At 48.0% G+C, this 20,976-nt stretch overlaps 1 long non-coding RNA gene across 1 annotated transcript in view; it reads left to right on the plus strand.

Annotated features, from left to right (window-relative positions):
• The first annotated feature begins 3,278 nt into the window (after positions 1 to 3,278).
• The window catches only part of LOC138447707 (uncharacterized), a 150,230-nt gene continuing 132,532 nt past the window's right edge, over positions 3,279 to 20,976 (plus strand). The window contains exon 1 of the long non-coding RNA XR_011259928.1: positions 3,279 to 3,387. This is a non-coding gene — a long non-coding RNA (uncharacterized lncRNA). The remainder of the gene's footprint in view (positions 3,388 to 20,976) is intronic.

Here is a 20,976-nt window from a genome sequence, read left to right on the forward strand (position 1 = left end):
TATAGAGGTGGAGGTCTGGTGTGTGGTTCATCTTATTGCAGGATGTGTCTGGTAGGGTGAATATGTAGCTCTCTTGATTGTCTACAGGCTTCCAGGGACTGGCCATTTTGATAGGAGGGCTTGGTCTACAGAGGTGGAGGTCTGGTGTGTGGGTCAGCTTATTGCAGGATGTGTCTGGTAGGGTGAATATGTGGCTCTCTTGATTGCCTACAAGTCTCCTTGGGACTGGCCCTAGTGATAGGAGGCCTTCGTCTATAAAGTGGAGGTCTGGTGTGTGGGTCAGCTTATTGCAGGATGTGTCTGGTAGGATGAACATGCAGCTCTCTTGATTGTCTACAGGCTTCCTTGGGACTGGCCATAGTGATAGGAGGGCTTGGCCTATAGAGGTGGAGGTTCAGTGTGTGTGTCAGCTTATTGCAGGATGTGTCTGGTAGGGTGAACATGTAGCTCTCTTGATTGTCTACAGGCTTCCTTGGGACTGGCGATAGTGATAGGAGGGTTTGACCTATAGAGGTGGAGGTCTGGTGTGTGGGTCAACGTATTTATTGCAGGATGTGTCTGGTAGGGTGAACATGTAGCTCTCTTGATTGTCTACACGCTTCCTTGGGACTGGCCATAGTGATAGGGAGGCTTGATCTTTAGAGGTTGAGGTCTGGTGTGTGGGTCAGCTTATTGCAGGATGTGTCTGGTAGGGTGAACATGTAGCGCTCTTGATTGTCTACAGGCTTCCTTGGGACTGGCGATAATGATAGGAGGGCTTGGCCTATGGAGGTGGAGGACTGGTGTGTGGGTCAGCTTATTGCAGGATGTGTCTGGTAGGGTGAACATGTAGCTCTCTTGATTGTCTACAGGCTTCCTTGAGACTGGCGATAGTGATAGGAGGGCTTGGCCTATAGAGGTGGAGGTCTGGTGTGTGGGTCAGCGTATTTATTGCAGGATGTGTCTGGTAGGGTGAACATGTAGCTTGGGACTGGCCATGGTGATAGGAGGGATAGACCTATAGAGGTGGAGGTCTGGTGTGGCGGTCAGCTTATTGTAGGATGTGTATGGCAGGGTGAACATGTAGCTCTATTGATTGCCTACAAGTTTCCTTGGGACTGGCCCTAGTGATAGGAGGCCTTCGTCTATAAAGTGGAGGTCTGGTGTGTGGGTCAGCTTATTGCAGGATGTGTCTGGTAGGATGAACATGTAGCTCTCTTGATTGTCTACAGGGTTCCTTGGGAATGGACATAGTGATAGGAGGGCTTGGCCAATAGAGGTGGAGGTCTGGTGTGGGGGTCAGGTTATTGCAGGATGTGTCTGGTAGGGTGAACATGTAGCTCTCTTGATTGTCTACAGGCTTCCTTGGGACTGGCCATAGTGATAGGAGGGCTTGGCCATAGAGGTGGAGGTCTGGTGTGTGGGTCAGGTTATTGCAGGATGCGTCTGGTAGGGGGAACATGTAGCTCTCTTGATTGTCTACAGGCTTCCTTGGGACTGGCCATAGTGATAGGAGGGCTTGGCCAATAGAGGTGGAGGTCTGGTGTGGGGGTCAGGTTATTGCAGGATGTGTCTGGTAGGGTGAACATGTAGCTCTCGTGATTGTCTACAGGCTTCCTTGGGACTGGCCATAGTGATAGGAGGGCTTGGCCATAGAGGTGGAGGTCTGGTGAGGGGGTTGGTTAGCTTATTGAAGGATGTGTCTGGTAGGGTGAACATGTAGCTCTCGTGATTGTCTACAGGCTTCCTTGGGACTGGCCATAGTGATAGGAGGGCTTGGCCAATAGAGGCGGAGGTCTGGTGTGGGGGTCAGGTTATTGCAGGATGCGTCTGGTAGGGTGAACATGTAGCTCTCTTGATTGTCTACAGGCTTCCTTGGGACTGGCGATAGTGATAGGAGGGCTTGGCCATTGAGGTGGAGGTCTGGTGAGGGGGGAAGCTTATTGCAGGATTTGTCTGGTAGGGTGAACATGTAGCTCTCTTGATTGTCTACAGGCTTCCTTGGGACTGGCCATAGTGATAGGAGGGCTTGGCCAATAGAGGCGGAGGTCTGGTGTGGGGGTCAGGTTATTGCAGGATGTGTCTGGTAGGGTGAACATGTAGCTCTCGTGATTGTCTACAGGCTTCCTTGGGACTGGCCATAGTGATAGGAGGGCTTGGCCATAGAGGTGGAGGTCTGGTGAGGGGGTTGGTTAGCTTATTGAAGGATGTGTCTGGTAGGGTGAACATGTAGCTCTCGTGATTGTCTACAGGCTTCCTTGGGACTGGCCATAGTGATAGGAGGGCTTGGCCAATAGAGGCGGAGGTCTGGTGTGGGGGTCAGGTTATTGCAGGATGCGTCTGGTAGGGTGAACATGTAGCTCTCTTGATTGTCTACAGGCTTCCTTGGGACTGGCGATAGTGATAGGAGGGCTTGGCCATTGAGGTGGAGGTCTGGTGAGGGGGGAAGCTTATTGCAGGATGTGTCTGGTAGGGTGAACATGTAGCTCTCTTGATTGTCTACAGGCTTCCTTGGGACTGGCCATAGTGATAGGAGGGCTTGGCCAATAGAGGCGGAGGTCTGGTGTGGGGGTCAGGTTATTGCAGGATGTGTCTGGTAGGGTGAACATGTAGCTCTCTTGATTGTCTACAGGCTTCTTTTGGACTGGCCATAGTGATAGGAGGGCTTGGCCATAGAGGTGGAGGTCTGGTGTGGGGGTCAGGTTATTGCAGGATGTGTCTGGTAGGGTGAACATGTAGCTCTCTTGATTGTCTACAGGCTTCTTTTGGACTGGCCATAGTGATAGGAGGGCTTGGCCATAGAGGTGGAGGTCTGGTGAGGGGGTCAGGTTATTGCAGGATTTGTCTGGTAGGGTGAACATGTAGCTCTCTTGATTGTCTAAAGCTATCTCCTTTTTTTCTACTTTCTGAGGATGATTGGATGAGCCCTGTTTCTCTGTCAAAACTATGCAAGAGAATGGTGTTTAAATATAAGAACCTGCAAAAAGAAGGTTAAATCCCACTGTGTGACCGTGCATATATATGTGCTGACACAGGCCTTGCTTTGGTGGCCCTTTCCTTGCAGTTTGTGATGTTTGGATTTTTTTGGGGTTTATATATTGCCACAACAATCTTTTCCATGGAAAACAGATTTTATTTGTGTTCAATTCTTTTGTATGGGAATTGTTTTTATCTTTCAAGTAAGCAGATCTGTTGTGTTTTCCAGCAGGCCAGTAACCTCTTGTATATTCTCTCTGCAATGTCTAAGCTGCTAACATTGTATGACCTTCCTGTAACCATTTGTCACTGCTCTACAGCACTGCAGCAGTACCGCCCGCAGTCTGCACAGCCTCTGCTTGAGAATGACGGAGAGAGCCTTTGCGGGACACAGGCAAATCAGCTGCAGCAATGTACAACACCAAACAAGAGGTAGTTACTGGCTGCCCCTACTCTTTGGGTGTGCCTAATGGGTCACTGATAACCGAATGTCCACCTTGTTCCACAGTACCTTTGTGACCCAAATGTCTACTGCCTTGTAGGAGTACGGGGATGTGTAGTAGCTAAAACACTTGCTCAACCACAGGCTAATACTAAACCAAACCAGCAGTGAGTACAATAAAAGCATCGTTGGACCACCCCTATAGTGGAAAACATATTGAAAGTTGCCTTTTCAATAAAGCGGTACTATGGGTTTGTATACCAGAGGCATCAGCAAAATGTCATGGTGGGGGAGATGTGGTGTGTATGCAAGTTTCCTCTGTTCTGTTCCATAACCACCTTATCTATCTCTACTGTGCTACTCTGTTAGGTCCTAGCCTTGAGCATTTCCATACAGGGGAATTCCAGAAGGAGAGTGTGGGTTCCAGAAGAGTCTGTTAGGAGAACTCATGGAGGTGGAGAACTGCTCCTGAGGGACTGTAGCTATGCTCTGGTGTCTGATTACTTCATGTTTAAATAATGTCACTGGAACCTACTTGTGGTGGTTGCTCTGAGCCTTCACCACTTTACCAGTCCACTTCCACTTCCAGGGTAAACAAACAACCCAGCGGTTTCACCTCAAATATACTCTTTGGATAAGTAGAGAGAAGAGCTTTCCTCTTCCTTGAAGCGCCTGACCTTCGCCTCTCTGGCAGGGGACTTGGGAGTTGACTGTACTCCCAATCAGGTTCCGGATGAATGCTTCTTATCTTGCTATCTAGCGAAGAATCAACTAACCACTTTCATAAGGAACATGCTACAGCAGATTGTTCCACAGCAAGCCTGGATCCAGTTCAGGCTGCTATAAGAACTGTCATTTGCCTGCTGATGTCATATCCAGATGTGTGTGGCTATATAATTGTGTAACCTCATTCCCTACCATGTCATAACTATATATGGCTATATTTAGATTTTACAAACTGACACAAGGATGCTATACTACACAACTATAATGTTTTGAACCGGAGTTGTGGATGTTTAGAAAGACACGGCTGCCTGTTGGAACTGTGCATTCGAGTGGCTGTGCTGACTGCAGGATTGCTGGGGTGTGTCTGGAGGCGAGCACCACAAGGTACATGTATGCACTATCATTTTCTGGCATTAAGCATTATGAAAAGGTGGTTTCTGATTAGTAGAATCACTTTCAGAAACAGAATTAGCCAATTAATTTTATTATAAAATGTTTTAAAAAAAGCTCATGCTATGCCTCCCTCTCCTGATGGATGGCATTCCATCACAGCCTTTGACCCGACACATTGATATCCTGTGCCCACATCCCTGCAGACTTGCACTGCTGATGTGCCCCATCCATCTTTGGCATGCCCCATGCTTGTAAATGATTGTCCTGTATCACAGCATTAGGTACACAGGGCTGTCTGTCCCCCATGGCAGTGTGGATGACAATATAACCAAGAACAGGATTTAATGGGACACTAATGGAATTCACACCCAGAAAGGTTGTGAACAAATGGGCTTTTATCTTCTATATGCCCATGAAGGAAATCTTCTTTTATAGCCGTGATTGAAGAGCTGCCCATGTTACCCTTGTTCCATCCTTCTCTTTTGGTGCTCTACTCGCGCTCCTTGCCCTGGTGTATCTTGTTCTCTCATTTAGGATTGTCCCTTTCAATGTGCTGGGCTCGAGTCAGTCTGGCCAGCTGCTCTGACAGACCTTCTGGGTCAATATCCCTCACATGGTGTCTACTGAAGTATGAGGCATTGCTTCTTACGGCCTTGTCTCGGCTCTGTGACGTCATCATAGTTCCTGGGCAATTCTCAGTAGCAACTGTCATGTAAGACTTTCTCATATGATGCTTGTCAACTAGTACTTGGTCTTCAACCTCTAAGTGCTGATTTTGATCTATATATTTTTGGAGTATTTTTTTCATGATAATGACCCTTATTAGGAGGCTGGCGGTAGCCGTGCCTGTAATACAGTCACGGCTGCTGCTGGTATTTATTTTTCCCCATGCCCAGGAATGGCCAATTACCGGGTCATTACAGCCTTGCCGGACCCAGTAAATGCCCATCCCTTGGCGCCGGAAAATATACTTCCTCATTTCCATTTAACCCCTAAATGGCTGTAAGTGCCATTCAACCTCTAAGTGCTGATTTTGATCTATATATTTTTGGAGGTTTTTTTCATGATAATGAGCCTTATTAGGAGGCTGGCGGTAGCCGTGCCTGTAATACAGTCACGGCTGCTGCTGGTATTTATTTTTCCCCATGCCCAGGAATGGCCAATTACCGGGTCATTACAGCCTTGCCGGACCCAGTAAATGCCCATCCCTTGGCGCCGGAAAATATTCTTCCACATTCCCATTTAACCCCTAAATGGCTGAATGGGAATGGGGAAGCCGGATGCACCGGCACCGTTATAAACAGTTATAAACGGTGCCGGTGCATCCGACATGCTGTGCTCGCGAGTGCTGCTCTGCCCGCCAGGTCAGACCTGGCAGGCAGAAAGGCATCCGCGAGCACAGCCCGTAGTTTGCCGGTCCGGGAACTACGGTACCGGAAAGCTTGCCGGTACTGTAGTTCCCAGACCGGCAAACTTATAATGAGGCCCAATGTCTTTTTCTTTGATGTAGTGATAGGGCCTCATTATCGGCACCCGCTTACCGGCACCCTTTTTTCCGTGCTGCCATACTATAACTCTGCTTGCAGGGGCCGTGTCTGACCCTGCTGGGCACAACGGCCTGTGCAGGCAGAGTTGTCACAGGAGCGCAAGCACCATTAGCAACGGTGCTGGTGCTTCAAATCCCCATTCCCGTGGAGTCCTGTAAGCTCCACGGGAATGGGTACTTACTAAATCTGACGACTGACTTCCAGTGCCGCCTGGACTTGTAATGCCCCAGTGGCAGCGGGAAGTCAGGCGCCGGAAACGGTGTTCCGGTTCGGCGGCAATCCAAAGGTGGCACCAGCGGGTTACCGCTGACCTCGTAATGAGGCCCATAAATATCGGGCTGAGGCAAGCAAACCTTTCCCCAGTCTATGCATGGTTTTCTCCCAAGCGTGAGCTTTGCAGGACACTTGCCTGCCGTGCTGTGAGTGGAGTTTCTATAGTGCAGGGGCCTGCAACATTTGGCTCTCTAGATGTTTTGGACTACAGCGACCCGAGGGATAATTTGAGTCGCAGACCATAATACCTGGAGAGACTAAATACCAGGTTGCAGAACCTGCTAGACTCTCTTAGCATAGTCCAAAGATCTTGATTCCGAGATATGTTACTTGATTCTGTATGTTCATGTGATTTTTAATAGACCCAAGACGTATTCTACCATGCCCTTGGCCTGAGGCCATAGTGGTGTTATGTTCTTATACATAAATCTCATGTTTTTCAAGAATCGAGTGAATGTCTCTATGCTGACCGGTGGTCTGTAATCGGTTTTCAGTATTTATAGGATGCCACATGCTGAGACCGGGTGGGTGCCAAATAGTATGGGGTTATATATGATAATGGTAATCTTGACATACCGGTCTTGAAGAAAAGTGAAGAGCTAGGGATCAATGTAGATATAAATCTATCTAAAAATCCATTACAACCAAAACATTGTTCATTGCACCAAATTACCTATGTACATATGCTGGGAATTTGGTGCAATCAACAATTGTTTTAGTAAGGATGGCACTCTGTTTCTTTAAGTTTCCTATCTTGATACCACCGGCTGTGTGTCACTAGATTTCTCTTTCTTCGGGACAGGCATGTTTCTTAAATTGTGATCGCGACTTGTGATTGTAAAGGCTTATTTGTACTGGATTTTCCCATACATTTACATCTACGTTTGTCCCTAGCTGTTCACTTTTCTTTAAGCCCACTAAGTTTTCTAAATTGGTTACATAGTGCTATCAATTAATTAATATTCTATTTCATGCTTAATACCAGAGACCAGTCTATAAGCATGGGAACGGGATTGCTCTGCAATGTCTTGCTTCCAAAGCAAACTGGCTGCCCCTGAGCTGTCTTCCTGGCCCATATAATCAGGGTGTGCTGTTCATTTACGGGCTTTTTTGTTGCTTTCGAATGTGTGCTCTGATCATGGACAAGTCAAGTATGAAATGCATTGGCCAACAATGTCTGCCTCATAAAGATTTTGAAGAAAATGGACCTGCTCTTATGGTATGCTCTTTCACATCCGACTGGCTCCTGGCCTAGTCAATGTTGAGCTAATAGGATGGCGGCACAGCACGTTTGGTACACAGAGGGGTCTGAATATCACTTGTGCTCTGCAGATGCAATGTCACCTTGGCTTTGCTGAGGGCCAGTTCACAATCCTTGTTCCACATGAATGTGGTGTTCTGTTTGGTTAATCCTCTCAGCACGGTACTGATCATAGCGAAATCCTGTCTATCTGCTATAGTAAATGGACACGTCTAGGAACACCAGTGACATCAGCTGTGATTGCGTCTACTTCTTCTGGAACAGCTTGCATCCCATTGCATGGGAATGCATGGCTAAAGGACTTTGGTTCTCTCTTCACTAACTCACACTTTCCTTTGTTTATCATTAATCTCGCCATTTCCAGGGCCGTGCATATCTTCTCTAGGGTTTCATCATGTCTTTCTATCTTCCTTCCAAACACTAATATGTCGTTGCTGAAGTTAACGCAGCCATCACTCTTACTGATTACTCTTCTGATGTTTTCCTGAAAGATTTTCATGGCATATAAAATATAAAACTTCAATCATTTGTAACTATATAAGCCGATTTGAGTACACACTGCCATAATGTGCCTTGATTATTAGTCCAATTCTGTCTGGTGATACCTCTTGTTAAGGTCTACTTTGGGAAATATACAAGCTCTGTTGAGCTAACTGATCATTGAGCTGCATGCCAGGGTGTTGCTCTCTTTCTATTGCTTTTTTGGCTTGACAAATGTCAACACAAATGCGTACTTTGTTGGCACTGCTACGATATGAGAGATTTAATTTCTTTTTCAACTTTGGCCTGTAAATGGATAGGAACACAGCAATGATGTTGGGTCATTGATCTCGATAATTCATCAATGTATAGAGTAGCTGGATAGATTGTGAATAAATGTATCTTTATTTTCTACATGTTGTGAGAAACCAAAGGGTGTCTCACCCGCTAGTCCTCAGGCACTCGGTCATCCAAGTAGCTAGGACGCGGCCATCGCTTTTTAATCCAGGTCTTGGGGGTGGCCCAGTGTGGGAGGATCACCTGGGCGAGGGTTCTTTGGGGAGTGGGGACGAGGGATCTTCGTGTAGTGGGGGTGAGGCAGCCGACGGTGAGATGTGGTATTACCCCATTTTTTTTACACCTAACCCATCCTATTTTTTAGGATTCTCTGATGTCCCAACTCGCCCCCCCCCTTTCTACACAAACATTGGGCCAAACAAGAGGGCGACAAAGAGTAACAAGACTAACTGTTATACATCGCACTGGACATGTCCCGCTAATGGGGTTAGGCAAAGTCAGACACTTAACTTTAAGGGCATACATCTGACACCAGTTAGCTCTCCTCATACGGATAAAATGCAGAACATAGAGACAAACTCAGAGCAAGGTGGAACACGAGTAAGAGCAGAACATCCGGGGCAAAGGTGAACCTACTGGAGCAGAGGGACGGACCAAGGGACGAGTGGAGCGGGTTGAAATCCCCAAGAGTTCCCTACAGGAGGTTGTTGCCTCCAAAAGGCTGCATAAGACATGTTGAGAATGCCAAATCCCAAAGCAGCAGGTTGCATTGTATTTCAAGGACACCAGAGACCCTCCCGGGTGAACGGCAGAGTTGGGGAGGCAAGGCCAAGCCTGTGGTACTAACCTTGACTTAGAAAACTGTAAATACAAGATAGAAACACACACAGCCGGTGAGTCGGAAAGCAACCTGAAAGACCGGTGTGTGTTAAGGAAATATTGAAGTTGCAACATTATATCGCAAGTGAAGGCTGCACACGTGTGGGTGAGACGTGAAGGCTGACCTGTGAATGATCTTTTGAGGGACTCAGCAACACTGGCCACCATTTTGACAGCAAAGATTTAAAAGATTAACAACAGTAAGCATCCTTTCTTCATGTTCCGCATTGCTGATGCCCTTAATGTACAATACTAATACATTTTTTCATGATTTTTCACCAGTTTATAATATTCTTTCAAGATCGATCTTGCACCCAATGACTTAGGATTTCATCATTTTACAGACATGAAGGCAATGTTTCTACCAAGGTAGACACATGCCTGTTATATTTTCATACATTTATATGACGCTTTCTGGAGTCTAAAACCTATAAATACATTTTGATTTATAGGTCTCACAATTGAGTGCTGGTCCTTGGTCCTCCACTAGACACTTGTGCTCATGTTCGGCACCGAGGTGATTTTGACGTCTCGAAACCCTGTCTTGAAGAATTCCCCCACATTCATTTGGGTAAGGTTCCTTTTTTGGAGGAAAGATCTATAGTAGTCTTTACAAATAATTTCTTCGTAGTAATTGTTTAGGTAACTTGACAACTTAAGATTTTCATTTGAGAATCACACAGCAAGCTTTATGTTATTTTATATTTAGATTTTTTGTTTTGTCTGCTTCCCTGCAGGGATTAGCATTACTTACTTTGCCCCGAGGAAGGCGTTTTTCTGACACCAGTGGCCTTACAGGTGGCCCGCCGAAACGTAATTGTGGTCTTTCTCTGTTGGAACTTTAACTCCCCTTTTTTTTCCAACACCATTTCCTGGAGACCTTTCTTTTCAACTTGAACAATTGGGAAAAGTCTACGTAGGCAGACCTGTCCAAGTGAATTTACACTTTTGCACAAATGAATTGAGTTGTTTTTTCATTTCCATTTGTGTTTTCATTTAATATTTAACTTTGGCAAATTTGTTAACGTATACACTTGTTTATATGTACTGAACATTTCATTGATGTCTCTCTCGATAATTTTTTTTTATTTGTATTTTTTTTAAGAAAACTAATCTTGGTGCTTCTATCTATTTTTTTACAGGCACCCTATTTTTCACTGTAAATTATATGTCAGTTTGTTATTACAACTTTCTTTTCTTTTTTCTGTAAAATAAACCTTTGAAAATGTTTCTTAACATTAGCTTTATATTGTGTTCGATTTCCCTCAGATTATCTCCAGTTGTTTCAAGGAAGAATGATTAGGATATCTTTTTTTTGATAGCATGCAAATTAGGACTATAGTCTACTAATTAATTTTTTCTACAGCTTTTGAATCTTTTTGTGTGATGATCTTTTGAAGTAAGCATAGCTGTGAAACCAGCGATACTGAGTAACGGAATGGTCTGGCGAAAGGAAGTAGCCCGCTCGAAAGTCTCTGTGAAAGGTGAATTGTTTGTAGCGATAAAGTGAATGAGCTATAAAAGCAAAGTGATAGAAATTAACCCAGGGAGAAGGGGAGAATAAAAGCTGAATGTTGAACTTTGAGTCACAGTGGTGCTGCAGAGGTCTGTAGAGAAAGCCACGCTCACTCGAAAGTCTTCGACATCTGGAAACGGTCTGAGCCTGACTGAGGAAGCCCCCGAAGTGTAATACGTTTGAGGAAGGGAGCCTCTGCAAGTATTGTTGAACTTTTATTGTGAATGGTCTGAGCCCGACAGAGGAGGACCAAAGCAAACTTTTGTTTTTAAGAGGTCTGAGCCTGAAAGAGGGGGACCAGCATTAACATTTTGTTGAACGTTGTTTGGAAGACTGGAAAGAGAGACTTTAACGTGGAAGGCCAGGCAGGCCTGTGCTAAAAACTTGAGCCAGAGTGTGTCATCCTGCCTACGGGGAGCAAGCACCTTACTATGTGCTGTCTGATGTGGGGAGGAAAGGTGATTCAGCTACATTTATACTTTATATTTGAACACTTATATTCCTTTACATGCATATCTCCTTTATACACTTTTTGTACTAGAGGTAGGGCAAGCATTAGGTTTTGTTAGCATAGGCCATTTTGATTTGATGGACTTAACCAGGACTGTTATATTTATTATTTGATGGTCGAGAGTACTCCCATCCTAGTTATAGGGGAAAGTAGGAGTTTCTCCAAACCCAGAAACTTTAATAAAGGTTTTTACAAATTGTACCTTTTGCATTAGTGTCATACCTTTGATACCATGCCTCCCCTACAATGCGCCCAAAATCCATTTTATTCTAGAGTTGTGCATATTACTTCTCTTTCCTCACTCTACTCGCCTCCCTCCCCTTCTCCATGCTCATCCTTTTCCTGCTCTCACCCCTGCGATCATGTTTCAATGATGCCTGCTCTTTAAGTGTTTAATCCGATGCTGCACACGGAACCACAGGACATAAGTGGGAAGCTGCAGGGCTAGGCGTGGCAGGGGTTTTGTCTGATGACTAAGAGTTCCATGGAAGGAGCAACACATGCAAGAAATGCAGGTGTAGTCCTTTCGTTTTCTACATGGAGGCTAATTTCTCCTACACCAATCTTCATTTCTCCTCAAAGGAATAGTCGGAGATGCAGGCTCGGACTGGCATATTGGGCAATACTCGCAGTACAGGGCCAACATGCTTGTGTGAGTCTGTTTTTGACAAACACAGTTTTTTGGCCAGGGTGGGCCAGTGCAATAGGTTACTTCTGTGTAGTCTTGACCAGTATTACTGGACAAATATTCTTTTTAATGTAAATTTTGCTAAACATTTTACCAAAAAACTCCTTTTAGGGTACTACTCAAACTCTCTGTCGTGAAAGGGATACATTGAGATTTGTGACTGTGCTTCAAGGGGTATCCAAAAGGAAGAGTGATAGTCTTGGTTGATGGTACTATGTTGGATCACGGTACTCCACGGAATTTCGACATAACAATTTGAGTAAACAGTGTTAGAAAATGACATAAAATAGTGCATACATATTTTGCCTCTGCTTTCAAAATTGCCATTTATTGTTGTGAACGTTAAGGATCACCTAGAATGTGCTATTTTATGTTGTGCATCCACCTGTTTCGGACTCTTGTGCCACTTCTTTTGGCAACCTCATCAGCCAGCCTCATTGACTTTGGCCTTCCAACATGGCTGCTCTGTTTTTTGCTATTCTTCCAGCTGCCTTGGCTGGCCCTGCTCCCCTCCCATTGGTTGCTCATGTCTCTTAAGCCAATCACTGCAACCGGGAGGCGGGAGCCGGCCATAGCAACTAAGGCCCACAAGGAAGGCCCTGTCTACCCCTGTCCACCATGGTACGCCGCATTGCTGCCCTCCCGAGAGCGTCTTTGTGTCCCCCACCCGCCCCATTCCCCTGTGAGTGCCTTTGTGCCCCACCCGTTTGCCCCCGTGAGTGTATTTGTGACATCCACCCACCCCTATTCCCCCCATGAGTGTGATTGTCTTGGTTGCCCCTAACTTCCCCTGACTTTCCCTCCTCCTGTTAATTTCAGGCATTACTCCAAATGCCTCCAGGCATAGAAATTGTTGCTGGCTGTCTTTCGCAGCCACCTGCCCTCTCCGCCCCCCTCTCTTGTTAATGTCTGGCATCACCCCAATTGCCGTCAGGCATAGTAATCGTAGCCTCCAATTCTTTCTCATTGCCCTCTCCACCTACTTTGCCTCCACCTGTCTTGTTAAAGCCTGGCACTACCCCGAATGCCGGCAGGCATAGTAATCATAGCCACCTGTCTTTCGCAGCCACCTTCCGCCCTCCTCCACCCACCCTCTCCTCCTGTCTTTGCAGCCACCTTCCCCTCTCTTCCTCCCCCCTTTTTATTTCCATTAGCACTTACTCCTATCATTTGTCCCATGACCTCTGATAGCAGCTTGTTTGTCCCCCCTTTCCTCCTTGTCTTCTCCTTCCACTCCCCTCAGCACTATTCTGAATCGTCGTCTGACCTATTATGATAGTCGCTTGTGTGTTCCTCCCCTCCCTCTCTCCACGCTCCCCCTCTGCCCCCTCCTACTCGTGTTACTAATGCACTACTGTCAGGCATAGTAATGTTACTGCTGGTGTTGTCTCATTCTTCCCTCCCCCTTTTCCCCTTAATTGTTCCTTGCACTTGCACTTTCTGAAATGTCACCAGGCTGATTATGACAGTTATTTTTCCCATTCTAATGTGTTTCAAGGACTTGTAAGAATGTAATTGTATCCTACCAGGTTCCCTCCCTCCTTGAAGCGCTTTGAAACACATTGTGTATAGGCGCTATACAAATAAACAATTCAATACATGCATTACTATAGGTTATGATGCTGTTATCTACTTAGCTTGACTTCCATTTTCTTATTTTTATTTTTTTTTAATTTTTATTTTGAAAAATAAACAATACAAACCAAACTTACAGCATTATTTACAATAAACTCGTGAACATCAATTAACGCTCATTACTGCTCCCCAAATCCCCCCCCCCCTCAAGAGCTTATTTGCATTTCTAGTTCTGTATCCGCTGCGTGTGGCTGGGTATCGCTTCCTTCCAAAGCTGCAGGATCCACTACTGTGCCAAACAGTCCTGTTATTAACATTCTCCAAGCCATCAGGTTACCCACATCTTCCTCCCCGCAATTGCTACATGCCTCCTGCCACACCACCGTTTCAGCCTCCGCCCATTTTTGCAAGTCCCGCCACCATACCGCCACCATACCTCTACCCGTGGCTTGTGGCATTGCTTCATGCCCATAGCTATCCTTCTTTTAGCAAGCAGGTCCCTCAGTTACCCAAGGTGTTTAGTGTTCCGTGGTCTGGGAAACCCTCCCAACAGGCAGGCCCAGGCTGTATCTATGTTGAGCGAGACCCCTTTATCCGCTAGTTTCCGTGCCACTTCCCCCCAAAAAACTTCAATCACTGGGCAAGACCAGAACATGTGTGTCATATTAGCGTCTTCCTCATTGCATTTTGGGCATGCTTGTCTTCCTGCGTTTGCAAACTTAGATATTCTCTTCGGGGTCATATAGGCTCTATGCGTTATGTATAACTGTATCTGCTGCAATCTAGCATTTCTGGACACTTTCTTGTGGTATTCTATAACACGTTCCCACATTCCATCGGTCATCTGTGCCCCCACCTCCGCTTCCCAGTCCAGCCTCAGATGCAAGCCTGTCTCTTCTCCCAGTTCTTCGAAATCTTTAATAACCCCTTCTTGCCATATGTCTCCCAATGTGACCAGCCCAACCGATTCCCAATAGGTCCTGATTATCATCCTGAGCTGGTTGTCTCCCCTAGCTAAGGCAACTAGTGGCACCTGTGGGGAACACGGGCATGGGTTCTCCATCAGTTGGCATACTCTGTGCCACATCTTCCACCCAAGCAACAGCATACCCGGGCGTTCTTTCATTTCAAGTCTAGGAACCCAGATAATCTCTTTTAGGTAAAACGGGGTGCAGTCCAGCCCAAACAGCCTAGAATCAGGAGTTTCTTCATCAGAGAGCCATTTGGTTACATATTGCAACTGGCTGGCTACATAATAGGCCTCAAAGTTCGGCAGCTTGATGCCCCCTCTATCATGGAAGTTCTGTAGCTTCCATAGCGCCACTCTATTGCGAGTGCCGTGCCATGGGAAGTCCCTACACGTGCTGTTCAGTTTGACAAAAAACTTTTTGGGTATCAAGTATGGTATATTACTGAAGAAATGTAACAGCCTGGGCAGGACCACCATTTTGAGCATCGCCCCCCGTCCCATCATCGCCAGCGGCAGCTTCTCCCAAAACTTCATATTTGTGCAGATTTTTTTCACAGCCACCTCGGTGTTATGCAAGTGTTCCCCCTCCACAGTATGATATACATCTATTCCGAGGTAGCGGAAGGAATCAGCCGCCCAAGGTACGGACAACACTGGCAACCGTTCCAGAGGGGTTCCTATGTAGCTCCCCAATGGGAACATGCTCGATTTTTGGGGGTTCACCGCTATGCCAGACAGTTCTGCATACTTTTCCATGACCTCTAGAGTATACTGAAGATTTTCTTCCGGATATTTCAAATACAGTAGCAAATCTTCAGCATATAAGGATATTAGGTGTTTCTCTCCCCCTGCTTCAATACCGGCCATGTCATATTGTTGTCTGAGGTACACTGCCAGGGGCTCTAGGGCCAGAATGTATAACATCGGGGACCAGGGGCACCCTTGTCTGGTGCCTCTACTGATTTGCCACCTCTCAGATATCACCGATCCTGTGCGTACTCTGGCCAGAGGTTAACTGTACAACAATTTCGCCCACTTAACATAACCCGGCCCCATCCCGTATTCTTCCAGGGCCGCCAGCAACCATGGCCACCTCACTGAGTCAAAAGCTTTGACTGCATCTAGGGACACCACTGCCATTTCCCCGTCGTCCTGTTTCCCTCTTCAATCACCCGGTGGAGTGCCTGTGGTTGTGGGTTATATTTCTGTTGGGGACATAACCTGTCTGATCCGGGTGTATCAGTTTACTGATGACCCTTCGAGCTTGACTTCCATTTTCAATGGCTAGTCAGGTTGTCTGTTGGTGCTGAGTGGTGTTTTGTTTTGTTCTTGTCCCCTTGACTAATACGATTACATTCTAGATAGTGGGTGTTCCCTCACCTTGTCCCCGAGTCTGGGTGGGCCAAGTATCTATGTGGTCGGTGTTCTCTCTATCTGGTGGGGACATCTGTCTTTTGAGTTCTATTTGTTCCCCTCCTCTTACATGGTGGCAATGTGTCTGCTGTGCATTTGCTCTCCATCTCTCTCTGACATTTGGTAAAGATCAGTTGTGAGTTAAATGTGGTGGTCTAATGGGAGGTGTGTGGTATCTTGCCCCTCTTTCACTGGTTGTGAGTTAAATGTGTCGGTAGAATCGGAGGTGTGTGGTATGCTGCCCCTCTTTCCTTGTGTGTGTGATTGTGTTTGGTAGAAAGGGAGGTCTGTGGTATCCTGCTCCTCTTTCCTTGTGTGTGTGATTGTGTTTGGTAGAAAGGGAGGTCTGTGGTATCCTGCCCCTCTTTCACTGGGTTGGTAGAAAGGGAGGTCTGTGGTATCCTGCTCCTCTTTCCTTGTGTGTGTGATTAATGTGTATGGTAGATAGGGAGGTATGTGGTATCCTGCTCCTCTTTCCTTGTGTGTGTGATTAATGTGTTTGGTAGAAAGGGAGGTCTGTGGTATCCTGCCCCTCTTTCACTGGGTTGGTAGAAAGGGAGGTCTGTGGTATCCTGCTCCTCTTTCCTTGTGTGTGTGATTAATGTGTATGGTAGAAAGGGAGGTCTGTGGTATCCTGCTCCTCTTTCCTTGTGTGTGTGATTAATGTGTATGGTAGAAAGGGAGGTCTGTGGTATCCTGCCCCTCTTTCACTGGTTTTGAGTTAAATGTGTTGCTGGAATCGGAGGTGTGTGGTATGCTGCCCCTCTTTCACTGGTTGTGACTTAAATGAGTTAGTAGAAAGGGAGGTGTGTGGTATCTTGCCCCTCTTTCACTGGTTGTGAGTTAAATGTGTTGGTAGAAAGGGAGGTGTGTGGTATCCTGTCCCTCTTTCACTGGTTGTGAGTTAAATGTGTTGGTAGAATCGGAGGCGTGTGGTATGCTGCCCCTCTTTCACTGGTTGTGACTTAAATGAGTTAGTATAAATGGAGGTGTGTGGTATCCTGTCCCTCTTTCACTGGTTGTGAGTTAAATGAGTTGGTAGAAAGGGAGGTGTGTGGTATCCTGCCCCTCTTTCCTTGTGTGTGTGATTAATGTGTTTGGTAGAAAGGGAGGTGTGTGGTATCCTGCCCCTTTCACTGGTTGTGAGTTAAATGAGTTAGTAGAAAGGGAGGTGTGTGGTATCTTGCCCCTCTTTCACTGGTTGTGAGTTAAATGTGTTGGTAGAAAGGGAGGTGTGTGGTATCCTGTCCCTCTTTCACTGGTTGTGAGTTAAATGTGTTGGTGGAATCGGAGGTGTGGTGTATGCTGCCCCTCTTTCACTGGTTGTGACTTAAATGAGTTAGTATAAAGGGCGGTGTGTGGTATCCTGCCCCTCTTTCACTGGTTGTGAGTTAAATGTGTTGGTAGAATGGGAGGTGTGTGGTATCCTGCTCCTCTTTTCTTGTGTGTGCGATTGTGTTTGGTAGAAAGGGAGGTCTGTGGTATCCTGCTCCTCTTTCCTTGTGTGTGTGATTAATGTGTTTGGTAGAAAGGGAGGTCTGTGGTATCCTGCCCCTCTTTCACTGGTTGTGAGTTAAATGTGTTGCTGGAATCGGAGGTGTGTGGTATGCTGCCCCTCTTTCACTGGTTGTGAGTTAAATGTGTTGGTAGAATCGGAGGTGTGTGGTATGCTGCCCCTCTTTCACTGGTTGTGACTTAAATGAGTTAGTAGAAAGGGAGGTGTGTGGTATCTTGCCCCTCTTTCACTGGTTGTGAGTTAAATGAGTTGGTAGAAAGAGAGGTGTGTGGTATCCTGCCCCTCTTTCTTTGTGCGTGTGCGATTAATGTGTTTGGTAGAAAGGGAGGTGTGTAGTGTCCTGTATTCCTTCCCTTCTCCGTGTGAATGCTAGCCTGTAGCTGTGATGTCAGAGTGAGTGCTGAAATGCTTGCATGTTATGGAAGTTTCCCTCCAATAGGTTCCAGGAGTGACAGGTGGAAGAGCGACCTGGGTGGTGGGGGCTCCCTCTCCTTCCCCTTTACTTATGATGCATGAAACCAAGACCTGAATAAAGGAACCTGCATGGCCTACCTACCTGAGCCACAGACTTTCATTTACGACAGCGGCGTACACGTAAACCTTCTGTTCTTTTGAAACTACCTGAAAGAAGACCCACTGAGAGAGCAGAACACATCTTTTACCACAATGCAGGACTTTCAGTTACTGCCTAGAGCCAATGTATAATGTGACCGGTGGCCCCTGTCGCTACGTAAGCTGCATGGCTGCAGAGTCTGCAGTGGCATCCAGAGCGTGCAGGGGCGGGATGTGGCCCCTGCCTTTACGTGAGCTGCATGGATGCAGAGTCTGCAACGGCATCCGTAGCGTGCAGGGGCGGGATGTGGCCCCTGCTGCCACGTGAGCTGTATGGATGCACAGTCTGCAGTGGCGTCCAGAGCGTGCAGGGGCGGGATGTGGCCCCTGCCTTTACGTGAGCTGCATGGCTGCAGAGTCTGCAGTGGCATCCAGAGCGTGCAGGGGCGGGATGTGGCCCCTGCCTTTACGTGAGCTGCATGGATGCAGAGTCTGCAACGGCATCCATAGCGTGCAGGGGCGGGATGTGGCCCCTGCCTTTACGTGAGCTGCATGGATGCAGAGTCTGCAGCGGCATCCATAGCGTGCAGGGGCGGGATGTGGCCCCTGCTGCCACGTGAGCTGTATGGATGCAGTCTGCAGCGGGGACCAGAGCATGCAGGGCGGGATGTGGCCCCTGTCGTTAGGTGAGCTGCATGGCTGCAGAGTCTGCAGTGGCATCCAGAGCGTGCAGGGGCGGGATGTGGCCCCTGCCTTTACGTGAGCTGCATGGCTGCAGAGTCTGCATTGGCATCCAGAGCGTGCAGGGGCGGGATGTGGCCCCTGCCTTTACGTGAGCTACATGGCTGCAGAGTCTGCAGTGGCGTCCAGAGCGTGCAGGGGCGGGATGTGGCCCCTGCCTTTACGTGAGCTGCATGGCTGCAGAGTCTGCAGTGGCGTCCAGAGCGTGCAGGGGCGGGATGTGGCCCCTGCCTTTACGTGAGCTGCATGGATGCAGAGTCTGCAGCGGCATCCATAGCGTGCAGGGGCGGGATGTGGCCCCTGCTGCCACGTGAGCTGCATAGATGCGGAGTCTGCAGCGGCGTCCAGAACGTGCACTGCGTGAGCTGCATGGATGCAGAGTCTGCAGCGGCATCCAGAGCGTGCAGGGGCGGATGTGGCTCCTGTCGCTAGGTGAGCTGCATGGATGCAGAGTCTGCAGCGGCATCCATAGCGTGCAGGGGCGGGATGTGGCCCCTGCTGCCACGTGAGCTGTATGGATGCAGTCTGCAGCGGGGACCAGAGCATGCAGGGGCAGGATGTGGCCCCTGTCGTTAGGTGAGCTGCATGGCTGCAGAGTCTGCAGCGCCGTCCAGAGCGTGCAGAGGCGGGATGTGGCCCCTGTCGCCACGTGAGCTGCATGGCTGCAGAGTCTGCAGCGGCGTCCAGAGTGTGCAGGGGTGGGATATGGCCCCTGCTGCCACGTGAGCTGCATGGATGCAGAGCTGCAGCGGCGTCCAGAGCGTGCAGGGGCGGGATGTGGCTCCTGTCGCTAGGTGAGCTGCATGGATGCAGAGTCTGCAGTGGCGTCAATAGCGTGCAGGGGCAGGTTGTGGCCTCTGTTGCCGCGTGAGCTGCATGGATGCGGAGTCTGCAGCGGCGTCCAGAACGTGCACTGCGTGAGCTGCATGGATGCAGAGTCTGCAGCGGCGTGCAGGGGCGGATGTGGCTCCTGTCGCTAGGTGAGCTGCATGGATGCAGAGTCTGCAGTGGCGTCAATAGCGTGCAGGAGCGGGTTGTGGCCCCTGCTGCCACGTGAGCTGTATGGATGCAGAGTCTGCAGCAGGGACCAGAGCATGCAGAAGCGGGATTTGGCCCCTGTCGCCACGTGAGCTGCATGGCTGCAGAGTCTGCAGCGGCGTCCAGAGCGTGCAGGGGCGGGATGTGGCTCCTGTCGCTAGGTGAGCTGCATGGATGCAGAGTCTGCAGTGGCGTCAATAGCGTGCAGGGGCAGGCTGAGGCCCCTGTTGCCACGTGAGCTGCATGGATGCAGAGTCTGCAGCGGCATCCGCAGCGTGCAGGGGCAGGTTCCCCTTTCTGTCTCGGCTCCGGAAATTCGAGCTAATGAATGACCCAGATCTTGAGTATCGCTAACCAATGTAAGTGGAGATGGGGTACATGTGTGCAACGTGCCCTCCCTGCAGGCACCAGCAAAGGTAAGGGGCGCAGGCACTCTGTGGACATTATGTACGGCGATGTTAAAGAGGGCGTGCAACTGCACCCATTGGGAATCCTGTGACTGCCTTTCAAGACCTTCTTTGTCAGCTTCCTAGGATGTCTTCCATGTCAAAGGGTGTCACTTCTTTCAGTATCATCCGGGTTAGAGGTCACGTGATGTCAATTCATGAGATTTCCTTTCTGCTGCCCCTATTACTTGATCACAGGGAAGGAAACAAGTGCTCACAATATCACAGGATGGGTGACCTTCAAAAAGCAGACGAATAACACCGCATGCCATTGTGTCACCAGTCTGGGTGTACAACCCAAGTGTCGAGACTGGCGTGATGTTGTGTGTGTATGTCCAACAACGTCACTAACCAGCAACAGCAATGAACCACGCAGAGGTAAGCTGTCCAGGACAGCAGGACTATACCCTCCTGTGTTAACTCGCTCCCTCTCTGCCCTCCCAAGCCCCTCCTAGTATCACCTCCAGAAGCCTTGCAGATTTTCTAGGTGGGTCATGGGATCACCTCCCTGTATTATATCCAAGTACACCAGCGAGCAGCTTGTCTGGGCAGCAGGCACAACGCAAAGGCAAAGGGTGAATCCTGTTTTCGTGTCGGCTGGTTTACCGTAGTCCTGATCCTGCCAATCCCATGGCTTGTACTCGGACCACTCTTTAACCAGAAAAAGGACGACTAACTAATGTGATTTTGGATTCTCGTGTGCCACATTAAATCCTGCCTCACTACGATTTTTCTCCCTATTGTCCCACATCAATTG

This window comes from Ambystoma mexicanum, chromosome 3q, assembly GCF_040938575.1.
Source record: "Ambystoma mexicanum isolate Mex_15411 chromosome 3q, UKY_AmexF1_1, whole genome shotgun sequence".
NCBI lineage: Eukaryota > Metazoa > Chordata > Amphibia > Caudata > Ambystomatidae > Ambystoma > Ambystoma mexicanum.